This window comes from Galleria mellonella, unplaced genomic scaffold (genome assembly GCF_026898425.1).
Source record: "Galleria mellonella isolate WM207_F2 unplaced genomic scaffold, CSIRO_AGI_GalMel_v1 utg93, whole genome shotgun sequence".
Classification (NCBI taxonomy): Eukaryota; Metazoa; Arthropoda; class Insecta; order Lepidoptera; family Pyralidae; genus Galleria; species Galleria mellonella.
Genome location: NW_026442176.1, coordinates 4,470,617 through 4,479,186, shown reverse-complemented (window position 1 = coordinate 4,479,186; position 8,570 = coordinate 4,470,617). Strand labels below are relative to the sequence as shown.

Genomic DNA, 8,570 nt, shown 5'->3' with positions numbered 1-8,570 from the left:
ACACTTTTACAAAAATGGAGTAACTTCTCCCGTTTTCCCAACATTTCCCTTCACTGCTCTGCTCCTATTGATCGTAACGTGATGAAAAGTATACTATAACCTGCCCAGGAGTATGAAGAATAATTGTACCAAGTTTCGTTAAAATCCGTCGAGTAGTTTTTGTTTCTATAACGAACATACAGACAGACAGACAAAAATTTTACTGATTGCAGTTTTGGCATCAGTATTGATCACTAATCACCCGCTGATAGTTATATTGGAAATATATTTCATGTACAGAATTGACCTCTACAGATTTATTATAAGTATAGGAAATAGAAGCGATCGATGAAAATGTGAATATGTTACGTAATTTCACGATACTTATTTAAGGACCGTGTGGCCTAATGGATAAGGCGTCGGACTTCGGATCCGAAGATTGCAGGTTCGAGTCCTGCCACGGTCGTCCAGTTATTTTTGTAATTGTTAGTAATTGTGATTCTTTGCTACTTTTTTTTATGATATTACTCTCAGCATCAAAATTTCTTTTAAATTAAATGTTATAAGATTGATAAAGATGATCGACAATTATTCACAATTTTTTTTAATGATTGCGAATTTTACATACAAATTACATTTATGATTTACAAACTTTAGTTAAAAAACTAAAATCGATATGTTTTTTTAATTTCATTTATTTTTTGAAATAATAATTACAATTATACTTTAGAAAAACATGTGACATCTACCAAATTCTTGATTATACTCGGGCATTTTCATATTTGGTAAAAGGTTAGTAGGTGATAATAGTTTAGATACTAGCCACTAGATGGCGCTTTTAAACTTGAAAGTCATACATGATAGCACTAGATGGTAATAATTATTTTTTAATAAAATTATTAATAAAATACCAGCATACAATATAAATAACTTATAATTATTTCATACTTATTTATAAAAAAAATAGCTTTTACTCGCGACTTCTTATTTTGGGATGAAGAAGGACGTAGGTTACTTCGAAAGGCGCTGAGGCTCCTTCTTCCTCCCATATAGTACGAGTAGGTATATCAAATTTAGTGACTGGTTAAGTAGTTAAAGCGTTATGAGGTAACAAACAAACAAATACACTGTCACATTTGTAATAGTCAGGAATTTGGTTTTTGAAGTGAACACCTTCGAGCTGTATCTGTAACACTGGTGCCACGGTAGAATTCGTACTCGTAAATATACTGTCGTACTGATATTTCATGTTTCCCATTTTTTTGATGGGTGAAAATGGTATGGTAACCCCGCCTGCGCTAACGGGATACGCTGGCGAAGTCTGCAGTGCTCGTTTGCCCCCTGTGTTATATAAAATAAAAAATAAAAAAAACAGTGAAGGGTGATAGATGAGAATGAAAACAGGCCAGTTAGCCCATCATGATGAATTCATTGTGGAATTAACCATGATAGTTTCCAGGGAGAATGGCGAGGAGGTCGACCTGGTTGGATATATTGCTAGCAATGGGATTCTCAGTGTCCATTCCTAACAATCCCTTTCTCCCCTCATGTTTCCCATTGTGCGTTAATAAACGACACTAAAGAAAAAAAATTATAAGAAAAAAAAAAACAAATGAATGACTGTTCAAAACTCAAATGTACCAGCTGAATGAATTTATAAATTTGAATTTGGAATTCTTAACCAAAGAGAATATATTTCAGATCAAAGTGGCCAGTACGACAAAACGCTAATTTCATATGTAAGTACCTAATAACATCGCTATACCAAAATACTTGTGTTAATTCATTATTTTTATTGTAAACTATTTATGCTAAACCTTACCTTACCAATCCTTTCATCATCAGCTTTTAACTGTTCATTGCTGAACACAGACCTTCCCCTGGGGGGATTTTGCCAGTCACTGTCACGCTTGGTAGGCGGTTTGGCAACCGTAGTAACCCAACTTTTATATTTTTTTTGGATTGATACCTGTTGCTGATTTTCACCACCGTACAACCCGCCACAAACTAAAGTTTCATTCCAATCATCTGGACGAGTGGCGGTCTTCCACTGTGCGTTTTTCAAGGCACTTTCTTCCACGCACAACTATTCTTTGGAATCAACTTCCAGCAGCAGTATTTCCGAACCGATACGACAACATAACCTTCAAGAAAAGAGCATATTCCTTTTTAAAATTTTAATAACAGGCCGGCAGCACACCTGCAATGCCGTAGGTGTTGTGGGTGACCATGGGCGGCGGTAGTCACTTACCATCAGGTGAGCCGCATACTCGTTTGCCCCTGTGTTATATAAAATAAAAAATAAAAAAAAAACCTTCACCCCCTAAGGGGTATAATTTTGGCCTTCTCTGGAACATAATATGCATACATTTTTTAACAATATTTGTTTTAGTAATTTTTAATGCCCCTTTTACATTCCATATAGTATATGTATATTAAATTTCATAGTGATTCGTTTAGCCATTAAGACGTTAAGAGGTAACAAACAAACAAACATACTATCGCATTTATAATATTACTCAAGTCTAGATATACAATTATTATAATGATTCAGTGACGTCATTTACCAAACCATATCTTTTAGGTACATTTCCAATCAAAAACATAACCTCTATCTCGAAGTAAATCGAGTATGCCCGGATGGGGGGGGGGGGCGGACGCGTTGATCCGGCCCGGTCAAAAGGCTCTCATATCCGGGGCGCCCGGTCAAGCATATTACGGTGGTTTGATCGAAAATCTCCTTACACGCTTAATGTTATCATATTTTCTGATTTATGTTGCTTTCACGATGCTCGTATTTTTTATTGGGAAATTACATTAAATTGTTTATTTGTTTGGTTGCAAGAAGAAAAAGGAAAGAGATTTTTTTTGCCAAGAAATCAAAAGTACCTACTGAAATATCCACACCACTATGTTAGTACATGAACATCATTGTGGTCATCACAGTATACACTGTGTTGCTTATATCTGCTCGTGACTTCATCCTCGCCGATCCGACTCATCCATCCAAAATCACCAATAAAGACTGTGCTTATTGCTCTAAGATATGTTATTTTTTTATGTCACTTAGAATGACAGGGGTGCAGGGGGTAGTGTTAGTAACGGGGAATACCAGTCCCATTGTTAACAATATGGGTATATTGTCAGGTCGACCTCGACGTGGTCCCCCTGGAAACCATCGTGCTGAATTCCAGGTGTATTCACCATAATGGGCTAACTGACCTGCCTTTCATCCTTACCTACCTCACTGGTGCTCTGCCAGTGTATGCTGATAGCGCGGGCGGGGTTACAATGGATGATAATAGAATGCTATTATCATCCATTAAAAATAGCTGACAGCCCACCTGATGGAGAGTGCTAACCGTCGCCTATAGACATGAACAATACCATGGACATAACAGAATATACTTAGTACTTATACTAAAATAAATTGGTCTCAGCAATAAGACCGCCTTACTGTACTTATACAATTGTATCGTTGTGTTTGTAAATTGCCTTGCTTATTTCCTATATTGTATAATGCAAATAAAGTATACTCATTCATTCATTCATTCATAAATAAATTTATAAATCTAATTATATAGTACCTATATGTTTTTTTTTGATGGGTGAAAATGGTATGGTAACCCCGCCTGCGCTAACGGGATACGCTGGCGGTGCACCAGTGAAGGGTGATAGATGTGAATGAAAACAGGTCAGTTAGCCCATCATGATGAATCCATCAGGAATTAACCATGATAGTTTCCAGGGGGAACCGCGAGAAGGTCGACCTGGTTGGGTATATTGTTAGCAATAGGATTCTCAGTCTCCATTACTAACAATCCCTTTCCCCCTATAGTACCTATATTATTGACAGGCTTTATACAACAGCCAATTATGGTATAGTTATACAAAGAGAGCTTATGACACTCTTTGTGTGCACACACATACTGATGGTAACGGAATTAAACAAAATAATTCTAATCAGATAACCAGTGATATGGACTTCGTAGTTCAGTAAAATATTCACTACTAGCAGCCCGTCCCGGCGTCGCACGGCTGGACATTTTTAACATTTCCCTTCACTGCTCTGCTCCTATTGATCGTAGCGTGATGAAAAGTATACTATAACCTGTCCAGGAGTATGAAGAATAATTGCACCAAGTTTCGTTAAAATCCGTCGAGTAGTTTTTGTTTCTATAACGAACATACAGACAGAGAGACAGACAAAAATTTTACTGATTGCATTTTTGGCATCAGTATCGATCACTAATCACCCGCTGATAGTTATTTTGGAAATATATTTCATGTACAGAATTGACGTCTTTACAGATTTATTATAAGTATAGATAAACTATTAAACCGATTTTAATAAAATTTCTATGAGACCCATAATAAAGGTATATTTTTTAACATAAAAAAAATCCTAAACGATTTATAAATAAAGTTGTGACAAAATACAACCGAATTGAAAACCTATTCCTCTTTTGAAGTCAATTGTAATTATTATATAAGCATGTAAAGTCGTGGTATTTATTTTGTAACAATTTACATGACTAGCGTTTAAGAAAACCGACGCCGCGGGTGTTTGTTACGTTGCAAAGCCAACGTTATCATATAGCAGACACTTAAAAGCATCTCTCGGGGCGCTCCCCTCAAAGGACAGCTCGCCAGATAAGTCCGTCAAAATTTCTGACGTGCCTCAACTTTGACGTAATCTGAATTATGACAGGGCGCCACGTACCGGCTGAGTTAACTATTTCAGGAGCAAAGTTGTTGAATGTTCCGTGTTGCTGTGTTACTTTGCTAGCTTAATTGTGGTTGCCATTTCGAGAAATGAACTGTCGAGTGGTCGCATTTTCAAAAAATTCTGACATTTTTAGTTGCATACGCAACGAAACGAAAAAAAAATAAACATATTGAACTTGAATAATTTTATATAAGATAGATAGATAGATAGATAATTTATTTACATTATTTACAGCACACAAATTACAATAAAAAAAAAAACATACAAATAATACACAGTAAAAGAGACAAAAGAATGAAAATAAAAAAGCACAAATAAAAAAAAAGAAAAACAAAAAAACGAAATATATAAACTAACAATCTCCCTTCCTTCACGCGTGTGCCATAGTAACACAAAATGGTCACAACTCAGTTTATTGGTTTGCCTTTAAAAGAGCAAAACACTGATATTCTGTTGTGGCCAAGAGTCAGTCGCTAAACTTTTCATTAAAACTAACCATAAAAAGAATATATATATGTATATATATATATATATATATATATATATATATATATATATATATATATATATATATATATATATATAACTGTATTATATGTGTCCATTATATTTGCCTTCATTTGATATTATATTCTAAATAAATAAATAACAGATACCATTAGATGAGGGGTAGTCAGAGATCACTTTCTGTCACATTCAGGTATTCAGGCAATAAATATTTCCGCTACGTACCTATTAGGTATGCCAATTTTTTGTTTATTAATTAAAAAAAAATTAAGTTCTTTTTTTAAAATGTGTTTAGTTTTAGACTGAATTAGATGTATAAGTTTTTTCGTATAAATAAAAAGTCCGGACTGATTACAAATATGGACAATATTCGGTGATAGACTGAAGATTCAGATATATTCAGACAAATAGACATAAAAGGTGATCCTAATTAAAATACAGTTTTTTTGTTTGATAGGAGAAAATGGAATGGTAACCCCGCCTGTGCTACTTTTTACACTGACGGGGCACCAGTGAGAGATGATAAGTCGAGGAAAACAGGAGGTCTACTATGATATTCCAAGTATTCAGAGTAAATTTTGTGTTTTCGTTCGTACCGTAATCGGCGAAGTAAATGGAGCTTAACATTTCGTTTGTTATAAATCCTACATCAAAAATTCCAAAGGAACGATATTTTAACATTTTAAATATTTTTAAACGGTATATATTGTGTATTTTAACATCAAATTTCCGTTTCATTCAGTAACGAAATTTCAGAAAACATTTCATGGTAGGATTTCAGATCAGTTAGCCCATCGTGACGAATTCAACAAGAATTAAGCACGGTTACGGTGTTTTCCAGGATGATAACCCCAGACCTGATAACCAAAGACCCCCAAATCTGATCACCAAATACCTCAGAAATAACAATCAACTTCCAGCAGCAGTATTTCCGAACCGATACGACATCATAACCTTCAAGAAAATAGCATACTCCTTCTTAAAAGACCGGCAGCGCACTGGGTCTCTAGTGTGCGGGTGATCATGGGCGACTTATATATTTTTCCCGTGTTATATATACATAAAACACAAAGATATAAAATTATTAGGTATGTAAAGAAATAAGTATGCCAACCATGCAAATTACGATGATGACAACTTGCTTAAATAAAAATCCTTAACTTTTGGTTTAAAACTATGTGTAATAGAGGGAGACTTTGTACAAAAGTCGTTTGCTTGGGTACCTCTGTTCCATTTGTGTTTCAACCGTAAAGCAGTTGTGTTTGCATGGCTGTGTTTTGGTTTAAAGGGTGGGATATAGCGTGAATTTACTGAGTACAGAAGAATAACACTTGAGTCCTCAGGAATGGCAACGCATAGGAGGTATCATGGGCGAAACAGTATACTCTGTCCATGGTACTGCTTATGTCTATAGACGACGGTTACCACTTTCCATCAGGCGGGCCGTCAGCTTGTTTGCTATTCTAAGTTGTATAAAAAAAAAGTATATATTTACTCGTATTAAAATATCCGAAACACTTAAATCCAGCGGGTTTCGTCTATTATTTAAGGGCACCGTTTTATATGGTATACTTGATTCCGTCCGGATGGGCGGTGCTGTGTTTTTTGTTTTTTATGTCTATTTCCTAAAACCCGTAAACATCGTCATTTGTGTATAAATGGCGCGAAATTTCTTTATGTTCCAAACCTTTTTGGGCTAAACAATACCTTTCCACCAGGAATATTTAAAGGTTTATTATAACTGTTACTGACCAGTGGACGCGTTTTCCATATTATTTTTGGGTAAAGAGATGTCTTGAAATTTTATAACCTCTCCATTTTGAGTTAGTTGTTGTATTGACAGTTTTGTTGTTGTTCTTATTTTAAAATTCGTAGGCAAAGAGTATGAACCATACAGCCTAGTTATAAATTATCTACACTTGGTTCATCATAAATGTGAAGAAATTTATTTCATTCGTAATTAAGTATTTTTTTAATATTGTCCTTCTAACTTTTTTAATATAATAAAATAAAAGTGACAATGTCACAAAAAATCGGATGAATAATTTCCAGAATTGGTGAGTTGAATTGAATTGATTTTTTATGAAGGAATCAGCGGATGTTGGTGGCTCAGGACTGTCCTTTATAGCCGTCTATGAAGGAGACCTATGTTCAGCAGAGGTCAGATAACGGCTGATATTTTTTTTTATTTTTCTATATTTAAGATAACAACAGCAATAAACTTAATAATTATTACATGGCATGTTATTTAGTTTGCACCGACTATTTTCAGAAATCTTCAGAACGAAGTATTGTAAGAAAAGAAAATATAAAGTGTATGAATAAAATGTGTTGATGAGTAAAGAATTATGTGCATGTGTATATATGTGTATATATATGTATGTATGTGTATATAATAATGATGATAAAGCTTCGTAACATAAACCCGTAGAAATGATATCGCAAAAACAAATCAAAAATTATATATACATTGCATATAAGGATCAAAAATTCAAGGATTTCATTACGATGATGGTTTTTTTATAATTTTATTCACGATTGTACATTACGCCACCATGTTACATAATGCCGTTACAACCGTAAACCATAATGCGAATAGTCCCCCCGTGATCCAAAGATCTAGATAAAACGTTCATAGAAGAGCCATTAGGCCAAATCTGAATGTCTTTAAATTTAGGCGTATATTACAATTCCTTAGGATATTAATACCATATTTATTTTTTTTTTGATGGATGAAAATGGTATGGTAACCCCGCCCGCGCTAACGGGATACGCTGGCGGAGCACCAGTGAAGGGTGATAGATGAGAATGAAAACAGGTCAGTTAGCCTATCATGATGAATTCATCAGGAATTAACCATGATAGTTTCCAGGGAGAACTGCGAGGGGATCGACCTGGTTGGGTATATTGCTAGCAAGGGGATTCTCAGTTTCCATTACTAACAATCTCTTTCCCCCCTACCATACCATACCTATTAAAACATCTCTAAAGACTAACTGCGGTTGCCAATCTGCCTGCCAAGCGTGGCAACTACTGGCGTAACCCTCCAAATGGGAGGCTTATGTTTAGAAGTGGAAAGAAGGCTGATATGATTATGATGACGATATTGTATTAGTCGTTAACTGTCCACTGTTGGACATAGGACTTCCCATAAAGTGAAGTTGCCACGCTTGGCAGACGGGTTGTCATTGTTATTATTGGTTTTCAATTTTGTTTTATAACACAGACTGTAAACGAGCATGCGGCTCACCTGAAGGTAAGTGACTACCGCCGCCCATGATCACCTGCAACACTAGAAGCATTGCAGGTGTGCTGCCGGCATTTTAAAAACGAATATGCTCCTTTCTTGAAGGTT

General features: G+C 35.3%; 1 non-coding gene across 1 annotated transcript; it reads left to right on the top strand.

Annotated features, from left to right (window-relative positions):
* Positions 1-372: 372 nt before the first annotated feature.
* Trnar-ucg (transfer RNA arginine (anticodon UCG)) lies at positions 373-445 on the top strand. The gene has a single exon. It is a non-coding gene; the product is annotated as a tRNA-Arg (tRNA).
* Positions 446-8,570: the final 8,125 nt, after the last annotated feature.